This window comes from Pelodiscus sinensis, chromosome 5 (genome assembly GCF_049634645.1).
Source record: "Pelodiscus sinensis isolate JC-2024 chromosome 5, ASM4963464v1, whole genome shotgun sequence".
NCBI classification, from domain to species: Eukaryota; Metazoa; Chordata; order Testudines; family Trionychidae; genus Pelodiscus; species Pelodiscus sinensis.
This window is the reverse complement of record NC_134715.1, coordinates 107,466,314-107,489,243: the sequence shown is the minus strand read 5'-3', so window position 1 is coordinate 107,489,243 and position 22,930 is coordinate 107,466,314. Positions and strand designations below refer to the sequence as shown.

At 45.7% G+C, this 22,930-nt stretch overlaps 1 protein-coding gene across 6 annotated transcripts in view; it reads left to right on the top strand.

The window, feature by feature from the left end:
- Nucleotides 1-22,930, top strand: part of CC2D2A (coiled-coil and C2 domain containing 2A) — a 138,861-nt gene that overhangs the window by 7,403 nt on the left and 108,528 nt on the right. The window contains exon 2 of one of the 6 annotated variants that reach the window (XM_075930703.1): nt 7,817-7,965. The exons of 4 other annotated variants lie outside the window; for them this stretch is intronic. The gene's annotated coding sequence lies outside the window, so the exon portion shown is untranslated. Of the gene's footprint in view, nt 1-2,499; nt 3,096-7,816; nt 7,966-22,930 lie in introns of those variants that run through there. One more of the 6 variants, XM_075930705.1, reaches the window with a different exon arrangement.

Here is a 22,930-nt window from a genome sequence, read left to right as displayed (position 1 = left end):
TTTTGACAATTAACATTTTTGTTAACTGATTCTTTAAATGCAGTATTGAGTATCAAGTCATAGTCATATGTATGGGTATAACTAGACTACAGGGTTTTGTCAACAGAATTTTTGTCGACAGATACTGTCGACAAAGCTTCTGTCGACAAAGAGCGTCTAGACTACATCCAGTTCTGTCAACAAAGCAAGACGCTTTGTCGACATAACAGTGTGGACGCAAAGGACAGTGTAGATGTAATAATGCCTTCTATCGACAGAACTCTGTCGATAAAAGACATTATTCCTCATAGAATGGTGTTTACATATGTCGACATAACTCAAAGGCAGTGTGGACGCAGGTATAGTTTTGTTGACAAAAGTCCACTTTTGTCGACAAAACCCTGTAGTCTAGACACACCCCAAGTGTTCTACTTATTTCTTTTAATTCACATCCATAATACTTTTTCTACAGTATCTGTTCCACATATATTTTCAACACGCAAAAACTTTCCTGTACTACACACATCATTATGGAAGGTACGTTTACTTGTCCAATATTCATACAGAACTGTTTTATTGTTCATTCATCTGCTTTATGAACTATGAGTTTTAGGGGTTAGGAGGCAGCATTTTATAGGGTAGCTTCTGGAGCAATGGGAGGAGACATGGAAAAATAGGGCAGAAAGTTGAAGATTATAATGCATGCATTGATAACAGGGAGCATATTTTATTACTAATGTATTTGCAAATACTGTTCTTATTATTACTCGGAATTTATTAGCTTTAAGTACATTTTTTTCTTGTGGTGGCCAGTCCCTTTTCTGTCTGTCAAGTCATGTTTTCTCTTATTTGTCAAGCAATGACTATAACCAAGGTTCTAGGTAATAGCACTCTCAAAAAACATTAGATCATCATTGATGGGATACATCCTTTTTTGGTCACACATCAATTCTGGAGAATTGTGCATGGTCCTTAACTTAATGTATGTCTGTATTGTCAGTGGCTTGACAATCAGGCCATGTTAATATTGTTTGACCTTGCTTATACGTATGCAATATTCATCTCATATTTTCTAATTGAACTGACTGTTATATGGATTGATTTTCCTATTTCAAATTCACTAACTATTTCCTGTTTTGAACAATTCTCAGGGAAATGTTTTGAGGGAAATGTTTTGAGGACCAAAAACCCCAGTTCCTCTGAATTTGTGACCCATGGACCAGGAGCAAAAGGCCCCCGCCCAAGGCAAAACACCAGCATCCCCTGAGTCCGTTAGCAAGGAGGTAGCAAATTGAGAGATTTTTCTACCAAAAAACACAGTTCCTCTGAATTTGTGACCCCTGAGTCCGTTAGACAGGAGGTAGCAAATTGAGAGATTTTTCTACCAAAAAACACAGTTCCTCTGAATTTGTGACCCCTGAGTCCGTTAGACAGGAGGTAGCAAATTGAGAGATTTTTCTACCAAAAAACACAGTTCCTCTGAATTTGTGACCCCTGAGTCCGTTAGACAGGAGGTAGCAAATTGAGAGATTTTTCTACCAAAAAACACAGTTCCTCTGAATTTGTGACCCCTGAGTCCGTTAGACAGGAGGTAGCAAATTGAGAGATTTTTCTACCAAAAAACACAGTCCCTCTGAATTTGCAACCATTCCTCTGAATTTGTGACCCCTGAGTCCGTTAGACAGGAGGTAGCAAATTGAGAGATTTTTCGACCAAAAAACACAGTCCCTCTGAATTTGTGACCCCTGAGTCCGTTAGACAGGAGGTAGCAAATTGAGAGATTTTTCTACCAAAAAACACAGTCCCTCTGAATTTGCAACCATTCCTCTGAATTTGTGACCCCTGAGTCCGTTAGACAGGAGGTAGCAAATTGAGAGATTTTTCGACCAAAAAACACAGTCCCTCTGAATTTGTGACCCCTGAGTCCGTTAGACAGGAGGTAGCAAATTGAGAGATTTTTCTACCAAAAAACACAGTTCCTCTGAATTTGTGACCCCTGAGTCCGTTAGACAGGAGGTAGCAAATTGAGAGATTTTTCTACCAAAAAACACAGTCCCTCTGAATTTGCAACCATTCCTCTGAATTTGTGACCCCTGAGTCCGTTAGACAGGAGGTAGCAAATTGAGAGATTTTTCTACCAAAAAACACAGTCCCTCTGAATTTGCAACCATTCCTCTGAATTTGTGACCCCTGAGTCCGTTAGACAGGAGGTAGCAAATTGAGAGATTTTTCGACCAAAAAACACAGTCCCTCTGAATTTGTGACCCCTGAGTCCGTTAGACAGGAGGTAGCAAATTGAGAGATTTTTCTACCAAAAAACACAGTCCCTCTGAATTTGCAACCATTCCTCTGAATTTGTGACCCCTGAGTCCGTTAGACAGGAGGTAGCAAATTGAGAGATTTTTCGACCAAAAAACACAGTCCCTCTGAATTTGTGACCCCTGAGTCCGTTAGACAGGAGGTAGCAAATTGAGAGATTTTTCTACCAAAAAACACAGTTCCTCTGAATTTGTGACCCCTGAGTCCGTTAGACAGGAGGTAGCAAATTGAGAGATTTTTCTACCAAAAAACACAGTCCCTCTGAATTTGCAACCATTCCTCTGAATTTGTGACCCCTGAGTCCGTTAGACAGGAGGTAGCAAATTGAGAGATTTTTCTACCAAAAAACACAGTCCCTCTGAATTTGCAACCAGCCAGCAAAGGTAGCAATTCCTGAGCAGTTATACCGAATGTCATGTTTGTTTGACAGAAACTGTGACCGTCACAAAAACGGAGCGGTTTCACTTTTTGCCTATACACCGGCAGGAGCGTGCGGCTTCCCTGGCGGCGAGCCGGCGGGGGCAGGAGTGGCCCGGCGGGCCAAGGCTGCTTCTGCCCGATGGGGTGGCTTGCTGGTGCTGGTCTCTCGTGTGCATGCGCCGCTGGAGGAACTGTGCCTGGTACATAAGACCGGCCAAGTCAGACCAACCTCCATCCAGCCCAGTGTCCGGTCTGCAGACAGTGGCCAATGCCAGGTGCCCCAGAGGGAGTGAACCTAAGAGGAAATGATCAAGCGATCTCTCTCCTGCCATCCATCTCCACGCGCTGACAGAGGCTAGGGACCCCGTTCCTTACGGGTAATTGAGGGCAGCTGCATGTTTACATGGCATGAAAAAATAACCAGCACAGAGCTAAACTCACACGATAGAAAGCTCTGAGTAGTCCTGTAGCGCCTTAGAGACTAACATATGGATAGTGTCATGAGCTTTCCTGGGCAACACCCAGCTGAAGTGGAGCTCATCTCATCTCTTATGAAGAAGGGCATGTTAGTCTCTAAGGTGTAAAATTTACAGCCTTATTCCTCAGACTTTTAAACATGATGGACAGGGCTGCATATGTGTTGATTGTCAAATGTATTTCATAGGGATATAGAAAAACTTCCTCTGATTAAATGGTAATTTATAGAATATACTACTTTCCTCATTTTAAATAAACATTTCAAAGGGTTCAGGAACACTAGTCATTGGGCTGGGCAATAATTTTTATGGGAGGGGGCCAGTGTTGTCTTCAAGTCGTCATTGTCAAGTCCAAGTTGTCTCAAGTCACTACAGTTCAAGTCGAGTCTCGAGTCCATAAAGTCACTTTCGAGTCAAGTCCCAGGTCTTAATTTAAAAAATGTCAAGTCACTTTTGTGCTTACCTGGGCGGCTCCAGGCCAGCAGCCCAGCAGGTTCCTCAGGCAGACTTTTTGTCTGTCCTGCCCGTGCATGCCACTCAGAGTAATGGCCTGTGGGCGCCATGTGCTTCTCTGAATGCTGCGAGCCTATGGAAAGGGGTACTTCATGCGCTGCCTGTCATACAAACAGACAGCTTGCATTGGCTGGAAACCAGCTAATGGGAGTTGCGAGATGGTTCTTGGGGTGGGAGCAGTATGCAAAAAGGCTCTCCTCCCCACCCTGTCTGCCCAGTCTGGACTTGCAGAATTCAAAGAAGCACATGCCCGCTTCCCCCGCCCCCCCCCCCCATTCAGCTTTTCTGAGTGGTGTGTGAGGGTGGGGCAGGGAGCCTGAGAGATCTGGCATCTTGGGCCCATGGGCTGTATTTTGCCTGCTCCTTGTAAATATGCTTAATAGTTTTGTAATAGTATAAAAATCAGCGTCTTAATTTATTATACTGTATTTGAACATTAGATCTGACACTTTTGCATCATTCTGTCTATGATGATGTATAAGTAATATTTTAATGTCAGGATTATTTTATCACTATTGTCATTCATCTCCTTCCTGTTGAGGGCAAGGATGAAAGAATATATTCAAACATTTAAGCACATATATAAGGTGTCTTCTTGAATCTGTTGCAGCAGAACACTTCATTGTGGAATTGGGGAGGGTGTCCAAAAACCAAGTAATTTAAATTTTGCTAGACAAAATTGTTCTTATTCTATTTTCGTCAAATATTTTAGTGAGAGGTTGTACCATCAGTTTTTTCACAGAGTACACAAATAAGAAAAATCATTCATTTTACAAATGAGGTAAATGAGAGGAATCAAATGGAACATTTTCTAACTTAAAATGAAATATATTATGAGTGGTTAGAACAAATTAATTGGATTGACAAGACAATGTTTGTTTCAAATCTTAATAGGTGAAATTGTTGGTTTTATTTTTATATTTTCTATTTTTTCCAGTTTGAAACAGTTTTTCGCTTTGAAATTTAAGCTAATTAGTCTGAAAAGATTAAAAATAAAAGTTTGAAATCAATACAGACTTATCATAACATTGAAGTTGGCACCCTCCTCCATCACCATTGGTTATTTTGAGTTGCAAAACTTTGAGATTTTCACTTTTGGACACCAAAAAAACTGTAAACTCAGAAATGCATTTCTCACCCAGCTGTAGTTTTTAACTGCATCATATCCCTGCAGCATACAGATCAGCAAGATGATAGTGTGAAAAGACAGCTTAATCCAAAATATTCACCTGATTTATGCCCAGATCCCCTTTTTCATGTTGCTACAACTAATTTAGGAGACTTAAAGTTTACATTTGTTTTTCTAATATCCTTTGCATTTATCAACGTTGAGCTTAGTTTTCTATTGTACAGGCAGTCCCCGGGTTACGTACAAGATAGGGACTATAGGTTTGTTCTTAAGTTGAATTTGTACGTAACTCGGAACTGGCTCCAGATTCAGCCGCTGCTGCTGAAACTGACCAGGGCTGACTACAGGAAGCCCTAGGCAGAGTTGCTCTGCCCCCAGCTTCCTGGAATCAGCCACTGATCAGTTTAAACAGCAGCTGAATCTGGAGCCTCGGACAGAACAGCTGGGGCGCTGCCGGGTAGGTCCCCCCAGGACTAACCCGGCAGCACCCCAGCTGCTCTACCCCAGGTGTCCACAACAAAAGCCTGGTCTGTTGGGGGGGAGGGGCGCACTAGCTGTGCCCTCCCCCCCCCCCCCCCCCCAGCAGACCAGGGAGACCCGGAGCAAAGCCGCAGAGGCTGCGGGGTCCCGCGCCTCCAAGGCTTTGCTCCGGGTGTCCCTGGTCCGCTGGGGGGGGGGTCCCCAGCAGACCACGGACACCCGGAGCAAAGCTGCAGAGGCGGCAGGCTCCCGCGCCTCCAAGGCTTTGCTCCGGAGCAAAGCCGCAGAGGCGCTGGACCCTGCCGCCTCCGCGGCTTTGCTCCGGGTGTCCCTGGTCTGCTCGGAGTGTCCCTGGTCTGCTGGGAGGGGTCCCCAGCAGACCAGGGACACCCCGAGCAAAGCCGCAGAGGCGGCGGGGTCACGCGCCTCCGCGGCTTTGCTCCGGAGCAAAGCCTTGGAGGCGGGGACCCTGCCGCCTCCGCGGCTTTGCTCTGGGTGTCCCTGGTCTGCTCGGGGTGACCCCTCCCAGCAGACCAGGGACACCCCGAGCAGACCAGGGACACCCGGAGCAAAGCCTCAGAGGCGGCGGGGTCCCGCGCCTCTGCGGCTTTGCTCGGGGTGTCCCTGGTCTGCTGGGGACCCCCCCAGCAGACCAGGGACACCCGGAGCAGCTTTTCTCGCCCCGGAGGACGCGGTGGCGGGACCACTGCGCGTCTGGGTGGTCCCGCTGCCCGCGAGTTCCGGGGCAAGAAAAGCCCCGTTGGTAAGTGCGGATCTGACATAAGTCGGATCCGTGTAACTCGGGGACTGCCTGTATTGTCCATTCGTCAAGCATGCTTAATTCCCTCTGAAGTTCTTCACAGTCTAGGAATGGAAGTGACTAGTCAACTATCCGATAAGCGCAAGCTTATCGGATAGTCAAGTAGTCACTTGATTAGTTGCTTCACACACCCCTTGCTGCCTCTAGAAGAGGGGGAGCAGGAGCCGGTGCTGGGGGGAGCCAGCTTAAAAGCCGGTTCCCCCAGCATCATCTCCACGAGGGGTAGTGGAGGCAGAGGTGTCCCTGCTGCTACAATTCTCTGTTTGAAATATACAAGAGCCGTGGCAGCTCTTGTACGTTTCAAACAGAATTGCAGCAGCAGGATAGCCAGTGCCCCCTTTATCGACTAATTGAATAGATGATGGAAATTCCACCGACTACTCAATTAATTGATTAATCAAAATGTAACATCCTTATCATAGTCCCCTCTGCACTTTACCACTTAAATAACTGTCATCTGCAAATTTTGCAACTTCAATGCACATATACACCCTTCCAGGATCACTAATAAATACCTTCAGTAATGTGAGACCTAACCTGGTCCTTCAATCCTTGCTATTCATCATTTGCCATGATGAAAACATTTATTCCTACTCTATTTCCTCTGATAGAAAGTTTTTGGTCTGTGACAATACTTTGCATCTCACACTGTGTCTATTTGGTTTTTTTAAGAACGGGTTGAGGAACTGGTTTTGGGTTAGGGACCGCACACAAGTTAGAAGCAAAAAAAAAAAAAAAAAAAAGTCACCAAATCCTCACTGACCTGGTGCTTGACTAAGAAGGAAAAAGATACTCCCCACATTCCTTTTGCACACCAGAGCCTTGAAGGGCCCAGCCTAGTAGATTTTTGTGTACTCCAGCCCCATGGTGGGGTGGGGTGGGGTGCTAGAGCATCAGCACAGGCTCCCCAATGCAGGGGGGACCTTAGCCTCAGGAATTGGATCGAGGTAAGCCAGGGCCCATATTCGACCCCCAGGTCTGAGGTTCCCCACCCCTGCTTTTGAAGCTTTTTCGATAAGCCTCCCGGTGTATGCCTCCCGGTGTGCTGTTTTCAGACACCTAATTCCTTGAGAAATATGGAACCTGGGCACCCTCCTTAATATCTGTTATTGGCCTTTAATGACGTAGTTCCCCGCTTCATATGCTGGCTTTGTGGTGCTCATTGTATGAAGGTATTGATTAATCGTCACTCTCCCTGTTATATTATGTAAGTTGTGGAACAACCACTCCCATCCCCTCCCCCCCGAGTCCTCTTGGCCTTTTCAGTTTTTACAGCCTTTTTATTAATTTAATTCCTTATATAAATATGAAATCACCCTTTACTTAGGCCTTGGCAAAGGAAGGTTTTTTTTGTTTTAAAGGACAGCGCAGAGCATTGTTTGGCTAAACAAATTGACTTTATTACTAATGGTATGATTGGAGATATCTAGAAAAAATGTTAGCATTCACAGCTGTTCAAAGAAAAAAGCCACATGCTCCAAAAAACATCAGCCAAAAAGGCTGCACCTTTTGTCAGCCAATTATTTTACAAAATGTTTTATTTTGCAGTAGAAAAGATGGATTGTGAGATATGGGACATATGAGTTATTTCAGCTGCTTCTCAAAGAACAGGAAAAGAAAATGTAATTTAATTCACTTGGAGGAAGAACAAAACAAACAAACCTTTGCTTTTTTAAACAGAAAAAAAAAGCAGCAGGACATCAGTCAATGCCCTATCTTCAAACAGTATCTGAAGGACATCAGGGAAACTCAGGAATTGTAGTGAAAATGAGGAGGATTTGTGAAGATATGGAGAACATTATGTAGTTAAAGTCCTGACCCATAATTAGGTATTTTTTCAAAGTTATAATATATAGCTCCAAAATGAAATAAAATCTTCTCTCTTTAATGTAACACTAATGTCTCACTGTTAGAGGGTAGCTGGCCTTCTGAAAGGGTCAGGGACTCAGCCCATCTCTGACAGAATTCATAAAGAGGAATTAGGCAATTCAAGTTCACCTGGGACTAATTGCCTCACTTATTTTATCAGGACAATACTAACCAGCAAATTATGAGTTTTCAAATGATACTTTACAAAGCATATTTTGTACAAACATTCCAGCAGTGTGTAGGGTATGGATGCAGAGATGTATTCTGTCACACATACCTTACAGTAATTTTATCTAAACTATATTTCTCCTTTTTTATAAGAATGTAATGTGGAACTGTTTCAAATGTCTTATTAAAATCAAGGTATTTTATGTAGGGATGTGAACGACTAATCGACTAGTAGACTATCTGATAAGCATATGCTTATCAGATAGTTGATACGCTAGTTGACTAGTCATTCCCCCGCCCTTGCCGCCTCTATCAGAAAGAGGCAGCGGGAGGGAGGGGAGGAAATAGGATGAGGTGCTTCAACCAGCAGTGCCACGTGGAGCTCATGGTCAGCTGGGGACTCTCTACAGACCCCAGGTTTCATGAGGCGCTGCCGCTTTGAAACGCTGCGGGGAGCATGCACTGGCTCCGTGCTCCCCCCTGCACTTTTGCCTTTGAAGTGTAGCAACAGCCTGGTGGAAGCACCCTTATCGACTAATCGAATAGTTGATGCGAATCGCATCGACTAGTCGATTAGCTAATTAATCGAAATTGTACATCCCTAATTTTACATCTGCTGCTTCCCCAACAACTAGATCCGTAATCTTATCACAGAAGGAAATTAAGTTGGTTTGTCATGATTTTTTCTTGACAAATCCATGCTGAACATTATAACTGTGTTGTCCTCTGAGTGCTTTCAAATTGATTGTTTAATAAATTGCTTCAGTATTTTGCTAGGTATTGAAGTTAGGCTGAATGGTCACTAATTCTCTGGATCTTTCTTGTTCCCCTTTTTAAATATAGATGCTATGTTTGCCCTTATTCAGTCTTCTGGGATATCTTGTTCTCCGCGAATTCTCAAAGATAATTGCTAATGCTCTGAGATTGCTTCAGTTTGTTCCATAAGTATTCTAAAATTAATTTAATCAGGCCTTACTGACTTAAAATATTCTTTAATATTTTCTTGCCCTACGATGACTTATGTTCCTTCTCCCTTATTAATGTTAATTGTGTTGAATATCTGGTCATCATTAAGCTTTTCAGTGAATACTGAAGCAAAACAATCACTAAGCTCTTCAGTTTTTTTTATGTGAACATTTATTATCTTTCCTTCTTTGCTAAGCAGAGGAATTACACTTTCCATATGATGGAAAAACAAAAAATTTAGACATCCTTCAGTTTGTTGTGCCCCACAGATCTTTAAAAAGGAGATGATTCCAGGAGGACTACAGGCAAAATCTTGGTCCCACTGAATGTAGCCGAGAAATTTTCTCTTACTTATTAGTCTTTTGCTCCAAACAGAATTTAGCACTTATTTCTGGCACTGTAATATTCTTAGTCTTTATGTCTATATTAAATATGATCATTTTTAGAACTCCACTTCAGATGCCCTTTTGATTAATGACAGAATTTCTATAATGTAAAATTAAAATTTGTTATAATTTTAAAGATAATTTTACCATCAGTGGAGCATTTTAAATTTATATTTCCATGTTCCCTGTTGAACTTTATATCCAAGTCTTATTTCTCTTTGAGGCTTTTGCTAAGGAAGCAGTACTTCATGCCATGTATATTAATCTACTTTCTCCTGTATATTTGAGAGAGTTTGTCTGTTTGTCCATTAAGAAACTCTGCCTAAATGGTGAGAGCCTGGATCACCAAATTTGTTATACAGCTTCCTCTTATCATAACTTAAAACAACATAAGGGTTTTGCTGTGCCAGGAAAATGGGATGTGCCTGGAATGGGATTTCTTCTCATAAAACCACACAGAAAAGAGACAGAATCACGAAGCAGGTGAAAGGCGTTGACTGGGGGCATGTCCCCTACCCCCATCTCAGATGGCCCCAGCTCCAAGTCTCCCAGGCCCCAGGCACCCATTAGAGTCCCCGAGGGGGACTGAAGCTCCACCCTTTTGCACTTCTGGTTTATACTGGAACATTGTTGGCTGTTCCCCTTCGTCAAGGAGTGAGGGGAAAATACACAGTTTGCTGCATTCCTCACTCTGGCTGGAGAGTGCAGGAGGCAGATAAATCTGGACTTACCCCAGCCGGATGACATGCACCCCTCCCCCAGCTGTGGCTCTGGGCTGCAGTGGCCACGGAGAGGTGCTTCTTACTTGGCCTCAAGCTGCTGCAGTGAGGGAAGGCTGGGGTAATTGTCCCCAGGGAAGCCTGCATACTGAACCCCTCATCCCCACTCCCACCCCAGACCAATGATTTAAATTAAACGTGCATTTTCATTTTCTTTTCCAAAAAACAAAAACAAAAAATTGAGGTAAGGACCAGCCCAGTAAATCTTCTAGTTACACATACTTGTCGTTACATGTTCATTGTTTCTCAGTTACCTTTAGAGAAAATGTTTTCACTTTAAAAGTAAACTGTGTTTTTTTAACTTCTGGCTATGTAAACTCAATTTGCAATATAAAGTCAAACTGTATTTTTTCTGGTTCAATGACTTTTGCCTCATCCTTACTGAAGATGGTCCAGATCAAGCTGTTTCCTAATTTTCAACTCTCAAACTCCATTGATTTCAATGGGATTGCACAAATCTAATTGACAGCAGAATATGTCTCTGAAAATTTAAGTTAGTTAACTATTCTTCTTCAAGTGATTGCTCACGTGCATTCCAATTTATGTGTGTATACACCATGTGCACAGTTACTGGGAAGATTTTCCCTAGCCGGATACTGTAGGTCAGCAGCGGAGACACCTAGAGTGCTGACCGCATCCTCCCTCAGTTCCTTCTTACCTCCAGCGACAGTTGTCGGAGCTAGAGTCTCTTGCCTCGGGCAAGTTTGCTTTCCCTAGCTGCTCTTTGTAGTTATTTTTTTCTTAAGTGTTAAGTAGTGGTTACGTTCGAAGCGGAGACTCCGTTTTTGTTCTCCCCACTCGGGACCTGGGGCATGCCTCCCTGGCTTCAGGCAGTGTAGACAGTGCATGAAGTTTATGCCTACAAGCGAGCCTCATGTCCTCCCTAAAGTGTTTGGGAGTGGCCCACTTAGCAGACAAGTGTAAAATCTGTAGTGCCTTTAGGTCAAGAACTAGAAGAGACAGAGTTCCGCCTCCAAAATCTGTTAATGGAGACGTCTCTGGATCCCCCCGTCTGGCGCTGCAAGCTGCGGGATCAGAATCAGCAGCCTCGGTACACAGTGTGCCTTCATTGGTGCGGAGTGCACTGGTACTGAGGAATGAGTTAGGTAAAACATCCTGGCACCATAGGTGACTGAAGACTAGCTGTCGGCACCGATTCCATTCTCCGGTGCAGAAGAAGTAGGAGTGGGAAAGCAGATGGTTCCTTCTTTCCAGAGCTAAGAGGCTTAAAGAGGTGCATCCTGTGTCAGAAGACCCTTCGAAACAACCCATTCATATGGTCCTGCACCCATGTCCTCCTCTTCACTAGGCTTTGGCTCCGCCCCCTACAGATGTGGTTGGCCAGCATATATAAGCCATCTCGTCACCATCTGGACAGAGTGCTAACTGTCCCACCGTGGGTGATAGAGGTTCTTCGCTGGTGGCTGGTTCTTCCTTTTCACACTCCTCAGTCCAGTCTGACTTTGGTTACAGATGCCTCAGACTTGGGAAGCATCTGGGCAGATTAAAGACTCAGGGTGTCTGTTCTCGAGCAGAATATGCAATGCACAATAAATATAAAGGAGCTTAGAACTATAGGTTGGCCTGTCTGGCCTTTTTGGGTGAAATAAGGAGGAAGTGTGTCTTGGTTTGCACGGACAACACCGCAGCAATGTTTTATATCAGCAGACAGGGTGGTGCTCACTCTATTCCCTGTGCAAGGAGGCGATGTTGCTGTGGGAGTTGTGCGTGCGCAACAAGACGCACCTACTGGCCTTGTGCCTGTCGGGTTGTCTGAATTCTTTGGCAGATAACCTCTGCTGCTTGTTTCAATTGTATGAGTGGACCCTTCCCTCAAGTAGGAGGCTGCGCAGGCTCCTTTCTAGATGTGGGGTTGTCCCCCTCTGAATGCCTTTGCTATGAAGAGGAACAGGAAGTGCAGGGCTTTCTGTTCCTACCAGGGCAGCAGCAAGGGCTCTTTGGACAGTGGTTTCCAAATTCACTGGGGGAAAGGCCTTCTGTGTTTCCCTCTTCCCTTTTATCCCCAAGGTGCTGATCAAGGTCTGCAAGGACTGAGCAGACCATTTTGATAGCACCAGCCTGGCCCAGGCAATATTGGTACACAAGGCTCTATCAGCTCTCGGTAGCACCTCCAACCCTCCTCTCCTTGTTCTAGGACTTGTCTCAGAACCGCAGCACATTGCTGCACCCCAGCCTCCATGCTTTACACCTGATGGCCTGGAGGCTCCGTGGTTGAGCATGCTGGAGCAGCAATGCTTGGAGGGATTGTCAAGGCTATTCCCCACTCTGGCACGATGAATGCAGAAGTGGGGAGCCCACAAAAGCAACCCAAAACCTGATCTCTACAGGCTTTGGTATAAAAAGTTCTCCCCAAAATCCCAATACCCGGATTTTGGGGAAAGAGCTTGAAAACAAAAGAGAAGATACAAGCTGCAGTCTGTGATTGCTGTCCCCTCGTCAGAAGCATGCGGATATCCACAGACAGATTTTCCAGGACACAGAAATGAACTAATACCAGGTTAATTTAAAAAAAAAGAAAGAACTTTTATTATTAAAACAATACCCCAGTTACAAGCGTAGTTGGGATGGCTAGATGGTAAGAGCCACCAATTAATATACTCATGGAGGATTCCCCCGTGGGCCAAAACTTAGTTGCAAAAGAGAGGAAAAACCATTTCCAACAGCACAGACATCAGATCCAAATTCCCAAACCAGAAAACAATAAAACCTGTTGGATTTATCTAGACTTTACCGTACTTACACATTATGAAGAGTCTTTTTCTTGGAGTAAGACATGTCGTCTGTCTCCCTTAGTGTATCTAGAGAGCAAACTCTGGCTCAGAGACAAAGGAGGGAAAAACCCCAAAATTCCTTTGTCTCAGTTTGAAATCCCTATCTGCATTTCTATTGGCTGAGCAGATACCTGGCTAGGTACAGGGACATAGTTAACCCCTTAGTCCCCAGGCTGCTGGCCATCCCTCATGGTTATGACGGAGTCAGGGAGGCATTGCCAGCTAGTAGGAAGCCATCTATGCGTGCTACGTATGCTTTCAAATGGAAGAGATTTGCCATGTGGGCTTTACAGAGAGCCACCCAGCCATTGCAGGCTTCAGTTCCATTTATTTTGGAATACCTTGTGGGGCTAAAACAACGGGACCACCACGTTGTCCATTAAGGTGCACCTGGCCACCATATCAGCATTCCATCCTGGTTTTGGGGGCCATTGGATATTTGTAGATCTCTTGGTGAGCGAGTTCCTTAAGGGCTTGGATAGACTGTACCCTCATGTGAGAGACCTGATTTCCCATTGGGATTTAAACATTGTTTTGTCAAAGTTATTGGCTCCTCCATTCGAGCCATTAGCTACTTGTTCTTTATTGTATTTTCCAATGAAAGTTATGTTTTTGGTGACCATTATTTCAGCCAGATAGGTTTCCAAACTAAAAACGTTAATGTTGAAACCTTCTTATACTGTTTTCTTTAAAGATAAGGTTCAGTTGAGACCCCATCTTTTGTTTCTCTTGAAAGTGGTTTCCCAGTTTCATGTATCACAGGACATTTTTCTACCTGTGTTCCATTCTTAGCCCTACCTTACCCTCCTGGGATAGGTCCCTACATTCCTTGGATGTCAGGCGTGACTTAGCTTTTTACCTGGAATGAACTAAGCTGTTCAGGAGGTCAAATCAGTTGTTTGTTTCAATAGTAGAAAGGATGAAGGGACTGCCTGTTACTGGCCAGAGAATATCCTTCTGGGTCACTGGGTGTATTTGTAGTTGTTACAAATTACCGTAATATAGCGAATATAACCCACGGGTTATATGCGTTTTTACAAACCCCGCACCCCCCCCCCCCCCGCGGTATATATTCGGGTGCGGGGTATATAGGGGTTTTTTTACTCACCAGTGGGTTTTTTTAACTCATCGGAATATGGTGGTTCCTGCGGTTGCGCAGGAACGGAGGGGGAGAGGTGAGTGCTCCCCCGCCCGGAGGATGGTGGTTCCTGCTCCCCCGCCCCTTCCTGCGGCTGTGGAGGAACCAGGAGAATAAGCGCTCCCCGCCCGGAGGCTGGAAGCTGGCGGCTGTGCAGGAACTGGGGTGGTGAGTGGCTGGCTAATTCCCTCCCTCCCCCCGCCCCCCACACACCGTAAATTAGCAAATATACCCCCAGCACAGAAAAGTCTTGGTTATACTTGTGCGCGGGGTATACAAGATTTTTTTTACTGAAATAGAAAAAACCGCGGGGCATATCCATGTGCGGGTTATATTTGGGCGTGGGGTATATTTGCGAAATTACGGTAGTAAAGGTGCCAGTTCCTCAGCCGCCTGCCCATTCGACTCGGGTGCAGGCCTTGTCAACAGCCTTTCTGGCACATTTCCCCATCCAAGACATTTGCCAAGTAGCCATGTGATCCTCGGTGCACGCATGTACATCTTACTATGCCATCCAATGTCATGCTAGAGAGGAGGCTGCACTTTGAAGGGCAGTGCTGCAGACTGAAGGTTGGTGATCTCCGACCTCTACACTGGATTGCTGCTTGGTGTCCCTAGCCTCTGTTAGAGGCTGGGAATGGGTGACAGGAGAGAAAGTACTTTTTGATTCTCTGTTCTGTTCACTCTCTCTGGGGCATCTGGCATTGGCCACTGTCGACATACAGGATACTGAGCTAAATGGACCTTTAGTCTGGCCCAATATGGCCATTCTTATGTTGGGAATCATCTAAATTGGAATGCACATGAGTAATCACTCGAAGAAGAAAAGACGATTAGCCTTTCCTAACTGGTGTTCTTTGAGATGTGTGGCTCATGTCCATTCCAAAACCCTCCCATCTCCCCTCTGTCGGAGTCACTTCCAGCAAGAGGGAACTGAGGGAGGAGGCGGTTGGCAGGGTGCTTTATACCTAGCCATACTGGCGCCTCTCTAGGGATCTCCCTGACGACCTATGGTTTCCAGCTAGGGAAAATTTTCCTGGCAACTCTGCATACGGCATGCACACATCTAAATTGGAACGGACATGAGCAACACATCTCGAGCACCAGTTACAAAAGACAACTGTCTTTTTTTCTGATGCATGAGCCAGAGAAGAATCCATTTTTCTCTCATAATTGTACTGGCTCTTTAGTGCTCTTGAGTTAAAAATAAAAATACTGTGGTAGAAACTAATTTGCAATTAGAACATAAGAACATAAGAACGGCCGTACTGGGTCAGACCAAAGGTCCTTCTAGCCCAGTATCCTGTCTGCCGACAGTGGCCAACACCAGGTGCCCCAGAGAGGGTGAACCAAAGACAATGATCAAGCGATTTGTCTCCTGCCTTCTCTCTCCAGCCTCTGACAAACAGAGGCCAAGGACACCATTTTATCCCCTGGCTAATAGCCTTTTATGGACCTAACCTCCATGAATTTATCCAGCTTCTCTTTAAACTCTATTATAGTCCTAGCCTTCACAGCCTCCTCTGGCAAGGAGTTCCACAGGTTGACTACACACTGTGTGAAGAAGAACTTCCTTTTATTAGTTTTAAACCTGCTACCCATTAATTTCATTTGGTGTCCTCTAGTTCTTCTATTTAGGGAACTAATAAATAACTTTTCTTTATCGGCTCTCTCCATACCACTCATGATTTTATATACCTCTATTATATCCCCCCCCATCTCCTCTTTTCTAAACTGAAAATCCCAGTCGCTTTAACCTCTCCTCATATGGGACCCGTTCCAAACTCCTAATCATTTTAGTTGCTCTTTTCTGAACCGTTTCCAAGACCAAAATATCTTTTTTGAGGTGAGGAGACCACATCTGTACACAGTATTCAAGATGTGGGCGTACCATAGTTTTATACAGGGGCAGTAAGATATTCTGGGTCTTATTTTCTAGCCCTTTCCTAATAATTCCTAGCATCCTATTTGCCTTTTTGACCGCCGCTGCACACTGCGTGGAAGTTTTCAGAGAACTGTCCACGATAACTCTAAGATCCCTTTCCTGATTTGTCGTAGCCAAATTAGCCTCCATCATACTGTACGTATAGTTGGGGTTATTTTTCCCGATGTGCATTACTTTACACTTATCCACATTAAATTTCATTTGCCATTTTGTTGCCCAGTCACTCAGTTTGGTGAGCTCTTTTTGGAGTCCCTCACAGTCTGCTTCTGTCTTGACTATCTTAAACAGTTTTGTATCATCTGCAAACTTTACTACCTCACTGCATACCCCTTTCTCCAGATAATTTATGAATAAGTTGAAAAGGATTGGTCCCAGGACTGACCCTTGGGGGACACCACTAGTTACCCCTCTCCAATCTGAAAATTTACCATTTATTCCTACTCTGTTTCCTGTCTTTTAACCAGTTCTCAATCCAAGAAAGGACCTTCCCTCTTATCCTATGGCCATGTAATTTACACAAGAGCCTTTGGTGAAGGACCTTGTCAAAGGCTTTCTGAAAATCCAAGTATACTATATCTACTGGATCCCCCTTATCCGCATGTTTGTTAACCCCTTCAAAGAACTCTAAGGGTATGTCTACACTACCACCCTAGTTCGAACTAGGGTGGTTAATGTAGTCATACGAACTTGCAAATGAAGCCCGGGATTTGAATTTCCCAGGCTTCATTTGCATGTTGCCGGGCGCTGCCATTTTTAAATGTTTGCTAGAGCGGACTCCATGCCCGCGGCTACACGCGGCACGAACTAGATAGTTCGGAACAGGAAGCCTAGTCTGAAGTATCTGTATGCCTCCGCACAATATATGTACTGCCTGGATAGCCCCAAGGATGTCACATGGGCCAAAGCTGTTTGTGTATTGAGTTGCAAGCAGCCAGTGGTCCACAGATTGAGAATCATTGACACAGATGATCACAATGGTCCCTTGTGGTTATAAAATCTGTAAACTGACATCAGGGTTACTAGCATGTGTGCAGGTTTTTACAACATCTGAAGCTTAATGTTGAATACATTTTGCTCCAGTGCAAATGTAACCCTTCTGCTGGGTAGGCCTGGCAGTAACCAGGGCTGGGTTCAATATCTCAGGGTCCATCTCACACAGAACTGGCTTGAGCCCCCACACAGTAATCTGGGAAATTCACACACCCCTGGGTGCCTCTGAGAGGCAATGCTTCCCCTCTCACAAGCACTGAGTCTGAGTGTAGGAAAGAAACATTTAATGAAACAGAGAAGTCATACGGCATTAACTTGGGGAAAACACCACAAACAGAGTTCATAACCCAAACATGAGCTAAGTCCCCTCCCTCCCCCCGCAGCCAAGAATCACCTGAAGTCCAAAGAGTCCGACACCCCAGAAGTCTCTGTCCCTGGTCCGTGCCACCCAGAGTCCCAAAGTTCACCCGCAGGATTTCACCTCCCAACCTGGGTAGAAATGGGGGTGGTGGGATAGATAGGGGGCACTTTACAACAGTCCGCCATGCTCCACAAGCTGTCTCATCCCACGCCACCAGACGCTCCACTGGTCGTCTGCCACCACTCCTCGCCTGCTGCTGCCGCTCTTCGCCTGCCGCCGCCGCTGGTCGCCACTCCTCATCTGCTGCCGCTCTGCGCCATGTTACGCCACCAGCCAGTGATTCCCACCAGCCACTCTGCTGATCGCTGCCACTCCACTGGCTGCAATGGGTCTGGTTCTCAGCCAAACCAGTGATTTCAGCTCTCCGTGATTTCAACTCTTTAGCCACCAGCTGGACTGGCAAAGGAATCCAGCTTCCCCTGGACTAGCAAAAGAAAAGACTCCTTTGGGAGTCTGCTTTAGGTCTGTCCCTAAAACAAAGGGGCTACGTCTAGACTGGCATGATTTTCCGCAAATGCTTTTTTTGCGGAAAAGCGTCTGTGCCAATCTAGACACAGTTTTGCACAAGAAATCCCCGATCGCCATTTTTGCCATCGGGGCTTTTTTGCGCAAAACAGTTTTTAGCTGTCTACACTGGCCCTCTTGTGCAAAAACATTTCCAGAAAAGGGCTTTTGCCTGAACGGGAACGTCAAAGCATTTGCACAAGAAGCACTGATTTCGGACAGTAGAACATCAGTGCTTTTGTGCAAAATCAAGTGGCCAGTGTAGACAGCTGGCAAGTTTTTGCGCAAAGCGGAAAAACTTACCAGTCTAAGCGCAGCCAGGGGGAAAGGGGCAGGTTGGGCCAGTCTTATAATTCACACCTGGCAGGTGTGAAGCAGGCTGACTCAAGCCCTTTAACCCTTCCCCCCAGCTCAGTTCACTCAACTCTGGAAGGGGGGAGGCTTGTTCCTCCAAAACCTCTTACCATGATGGGGTGTCTCTCCTGCAAGCACTGGTGGCATGTTTTACAGTTCCCACATTTAGGGGTAGCATGATTAGTGACCCCCACAACAGTCCCAAATTATTTACAATTCTCCACATTCCATTCCAACTCTGACCCTCCATCAGCCCTGGCTGAATGGGATTTACATAGCCACACCTCGTATTCTCTCCTGAGCTGTATTTACATATCAACAGTTAACATTAGTTACCTTGCAGAGCTAAACAGTTGTAGTGGGCTCGCCCACCCCTCCTTTTAGCTGGCTGATAGCAAGTAGCAGTTCAGCCCCTGCTTACACAAATAAGGAAAATGACACCATGTAAAGGGCTTGAAGTTGTGAAGGTGTTAAAAGGTGTCTGAAAATACTGAGACCTGTGGTTAGCAAATACTGTGATTGCCAGCTATTGAAAGTGTTTTAAATGGCTCAAGAGGAGTATACTGGTAGTCCTCATACTGAAGCACCCTCAGTAGCCTGGTGTAGCATTGCAATTCTGACTCTGAGTCCTATGAGGCTTATGTACTGTATATTGAGCAGTACACTTTCAAAGGTCTACTTTTATTTTACCAAAAAATGGCACATTGTACAAAGTTCATTAGGAAAAACTTCCTAACTGTCAGGGTGGTTAAACAATGGAATAAATTGCCTAGGGAGGTAGTGGAATCTCCATCACTGGAGACATTTGAGTAGGTTAGACAGACACCTGTCAGGTATGATCTAGACAGTGCTTGATCCTGCCGTGAGGGCAGGGGACTGGACCTGATGATCTCTTGAGGTCCCTTCCAGTTATACTATTCTGTGACTCTATGAAATAGGTATTTACTTCATCATCTTTAGCTTCGGGGGGGAGGGAGAGAGGAAGAGAGAGAGGAGGGTGAATTAACCTTAGTCCATCAGCCCCACTTAGATCTAGGTCTGTTACCCACAATGCCCTTTAGAGATGGATCTTCTTCTAGAGCCAGAGCTGCTTTTCATCAGGGAAGTATTTCTCCACTTGGGTAAAGGTCCTCCCACAGTGGTCAAATTGCAATGATCCTTTCTTAGGACAGCATATAATTCCTCTCATCTGGGACTTCTCTAGCAATCTTGTGAAATCCTTCTTCCTCTGAGGACAGGTTCCACTGCAACTTTGCACTTAAAACTCTCTCCTTTTGGAACCTCTTCCCGTAGGAACATTCTTCCTTAGTTTCCTTTTCTGATGATCCCCATCACCTTGGGATCTTTCTCTTTCTGAGGACTGTTCCTCTCCCCAGAAGCTTTGATTGTCTACTCTTTACTGCAGTGGTGTGCAGTCTGTGGACTCCCTGTCTGCTCCCCATCCTCCACGCATCTTTCACACACTGGGGCACTGGAGTCCTGCACTTCCTTCTCCCTCTTAGTACTTTTGAATCACCAGATTCACACTGTCCCAATTCCTCACCTCCCTCCCAAAGCTGAAACCGCCACAAATCAGCTGTTTACAACTCTTCAAGCTCTTGGAAAATGCAGGAAGAGCAGGGATGGAGTGCAAATGAGGTCATTTGTGGCTCTCTGAAAGTGTTGGAGGGAGTGGGGGAAGAATGTTGTTGCTGTTCGTCCATCGTATTCGAAGAGGACCTTGACATCTAACGGGTTGTGGACTGTCCACGGTGTGTCCGCAAATGGCTGATAAGGCCGATACGGGCACGGAATGTTCTGCCACATGTCGGGCAGACGTGTGGGCACCACTGTTGCAGCTTTTGCAACTCTGGCTTTACGGAGTGCTCGCTTCTCTTGTGCTATGGTTGTCCTTCTGGCTTCAGATGTTTGACAGCCTTGGTAGATCAGCGTGTGCCATGTTGATCGGTCTTGTGCCAGGGTCTCCCAGGAGGTGGTGTCAATATCCAGGGACTTGAGAGAGGCTTTAAGTGTATCTTTGTATCGCTTCTTTTGTCCCCCGTGCGATCGCTTCCCTTGAAACAGCTCACCATAGAAGAGCTGTTTAGGGATGCGATGATCTGGCATCCTTGCAACATGGCCTGCCCAGCGTGTCTGAGCTTTCATCAGCAGGGTGTAAACTGACGGCAGACCTGCTCTAGAAAGGACTTCTGTGTCTGGCACCTTATCCTGCCACCGGATCCTCAGAAGTCTGCGGAGGCAAATCGTATGGAAGTGGTTCAGTTGCCTAGCGTGCCTCCTATATACAGTCCAAGTCTCACTGGCATACATCAGGGTAGTTAACACTACTGCTCGATAGACTTTAAGCTTTGTAGCAAGGCTTATTCCACGGCGGTCCCACACTTTGGTCAGCAGTCTGCCGAATGCAGAGCTTGCCTTGGCGACTCTGCAGTTGACCTCGATGTCAATTGTCACTGCGCGGGAGAGGGTGCTGCCAAGATATGTAAATTGGTCCACTGCTTGCAGCTTTTGTCCCTTCACTGTGATGGTGGGCACTTGATGTTGAGCTTTCGGAGCTGGCTGGTGCATCACTTCGGTTTTCTTTGTGTTGATGAGAAGGCCGAAGTTGTCGCATGCTGCTGCGAATTTGTCAATGCTGGCTTGCATTTCCTGCTCTGATCCAGCATTCAGGGCGCAGTCATCAGCAAAGAGGAGATCTCGTAGCACAGTCTCCTTTATCTTGGTGACAGCCTGGAGTCTTCGCAGGTTAAACAGTTTCCCATCGGTCCTGTATCTCAGTCTGATTCCCAAGGAACTGTTCTGAAAGGCGTCTGACAACATGGCTGAAAACATTATGCTGAACAGGGTCGGTGCCAGCACACACCCTTGCTTGACGCCGTTTGTGACGGGAAAGGCCTCTGAAGCTTCTCCATCATCCAGAACACGAGCCGTCATGCCGTCATGGAACTGACGTACCATCAAGATGAATCTGTCAGGGCACCCAAACTTCGACATGATGTGCCACAGACCTTCGCGACTGACAGTGTCAAAAGCCTTGGTGAGATCCACGAAGATGGTGTACAGTTCACGATTCTGCTCTTGACACTTCTCTTGGAGCTGTCGGGCTGCGAAGATCATATCCACCGTGCCACGCTCTTTGCGGAACCCGCACTGTGTCTCGGGTAATAAACCCTGTTCCAGGTGGCCAATCAGACGATTCAGCAACACTCGTGCAAGGATCTTACCTGCGATGGAAAGCAGTGATATTCCTCTATGATTATCGCAAGCTTGTCGATTTCCTTTCCTCTTGTAGAGGTGTACGATGGACGCGTCTTTCAGTTCCTGAGGAATAGATCCTTGATTCCAGAAGGACTGGAACAGCTGAGTGAGTTTGTCGACAAGCACTGCACCACCACCCTTAAAGACTTCCGCTGGGATCGCATCAGATCCTGGGGCCTTGCCACTGGACAGCTGGCTGATGGCCTGTAAGGTTTCAGTCTCTGATGGTGAGACATCCAGGCTGTGGTTGATATCCGCCTGGGGCATTCTATCAATTGCCTCGTTATTGATGGAAGATGGGCGGTTCAGTACGGATTGGAAGTGCTCAGCCCAACGCTGTAAAATCAGAGCCTTCTCAGTAATGAGAGTTGCACCATCTGAGTCCAGTAGAGGGGAACTCCCCAAGGGCTGAGGTCCATACAAGGATCTAAGGGCTTCGTAGAACCGTTTGGCATCGTTTCTATCAGAAAACTTCTGGATTTCATCTGCTTTGGCACTCAACCAGGAGTCCTGCATCTTGCGAAGCTTGCTCTGTGCGATCCTGCGAATGTTGTTGAAGGCATTTTTCTTAGCTGTTGACGATGGGTCATTCTGATGAGCACGGTGAAGGCGATGCTTTTCAGCAAGTATGGCCTTGATCTCTTCATCGTTTTCATCAAACCAGTCCTGCTGTTTCCTGTGTGAGGGTCCAAGAACCGTTAGTGCAGAAGAGTGCACAATATCCCGGAAGCGTTCCCAGTCCTTCTCAGCATTTTCCTCTAATTGCAGCTCTAAAAGTTGGTTGCCAAGATCTTCTGCTAGTAAAGCTGCTGTGTTGGGGTTCCTCAGTCTACTGACATTGATCTTTTTCATCACAGCTTTGTTTCCCTGCGGACGTCTCTGTGGCTTGATGTGAAAGCTTAATTTGGAGATGATAAGTCTGTGGTCAGTCCAACAGTCAGCACTCGGCATGGCCTTGGTCACCCTTACATCCTGTCTGTCTTTCCTCCGCACAATGACATAATCAATGAGATGCCAGTGCTTAGAGCGTGGGTGCATCCAGGATGTCTTTTTGCGAGTGGGCAGGCGGAAGATGGTATTGGTGATGATCAAATCATGAGCCGCACATGTCTTCAGTAATAGTAGGCCATTGCTGTTACATTTACCGATTTCATTTTTTCCAATGACGCCATCCCAGGCAGTGTGATCAGATCCTACTCTCGCGTTGAAATCGCCAAGTAGAAT